Here is a 1,073-nt window from a genome sequence, read left to right on the forward strand (position 1 = left end):
TCGACAGGCGATAACGACAGGCTGTAAGAGGAGACAAAGCCGCCTTCGATATAAAAAACTCAAGCTTCGAGTTTTACGACTTTTCGGGCAAGGGTCCAAACCAAAATATTTTTGTGTATCATTTCAAATCACATCAACTAGCATTGGAATATTCAATTATTTTATTTAATTAATTTCAATTCAATTAAAATTCCAATTAAACTCTAATTAAATTTTGAATAAGATCGGCGTTAGCGCCGTAACCCCAGGTGGGATATTACACTGGTGGCAGCGGAAAAATTTCGCGTTCGCGAATTAAACTCGTTCATCGTTACTGAAAGACGAAGAAAATTTTTACTTTCGTTGGACCGATTGTTTTCCATGAGAAAATAGTTGGCCCAGAAAGTTGTTGCAGGTGCTGTCGACTCAGTAAAAGCAGTGGCTTTTACTTTTCCAAAAGGGAAAGGAAGGACAGACTTTTTGAAAAGTATCTCCATCTCGCAGCAGCACAGCAAGCAGCTTCTAATTTTTAGTGAACTCTAAGTTTTATCGAACTTTAAGTGCGAAATTGCGTTTTGTGAATCTGAAAACTGTTGTTTTAAGTGATAACAAACTGTGTGTGCCAAGTTATATTGGAGCCAACTACTCTTTCTTAGGTTTTGGGCGCGTTTCCCTAAGAGTTGAGGCGAATTCCGGAGTAGGCGATTTTGAGGTCGCGCCACGCTATCGCCGAAAAATCGCAGGCTGCACACACCAACATACGGTAAGTCGTTTAAAAATATTCAAGTGACCATCGCGGATAGGATATACCACTAGCGTTGCGAGCGATCATAAATTGTAAGAGTGATATTTAAATATTTTTGAATAATTTTTATTTTCAAGTTCAATTGAGATTTTCTGCTACAACGTGTGTTTTATCATTCCCCGCAAACTTTACTTCTAGACAGTCTCCATAAAATCTGAAATAAATTCACAAAGTTAGAGTTCTTGGTTTGAAATAAATTATTTTCATTTTTTGCTTTGCGAAAATTAATACTTATCTGAGTGATTGCATTTTCGTTCTTTCTATTGAAGTGTCTTACTTTTGATATAAT

Source organism: Belonocnema kinseyi, chromosome 6, assembly GCF_010883055.1.
Source record: "Belonocnema kinseyi isolate 2016_QV_RU_SX_M_011 chromosome 6, B_treatae_v1, whole genome shotgun sequence".
Lineage (NCBI taxonomy): Eukaryota > Metazoa > Arthropoda > Insecta > Hymenoptera > Cynipidae > Belonocnema > Belonocnema kinseyi.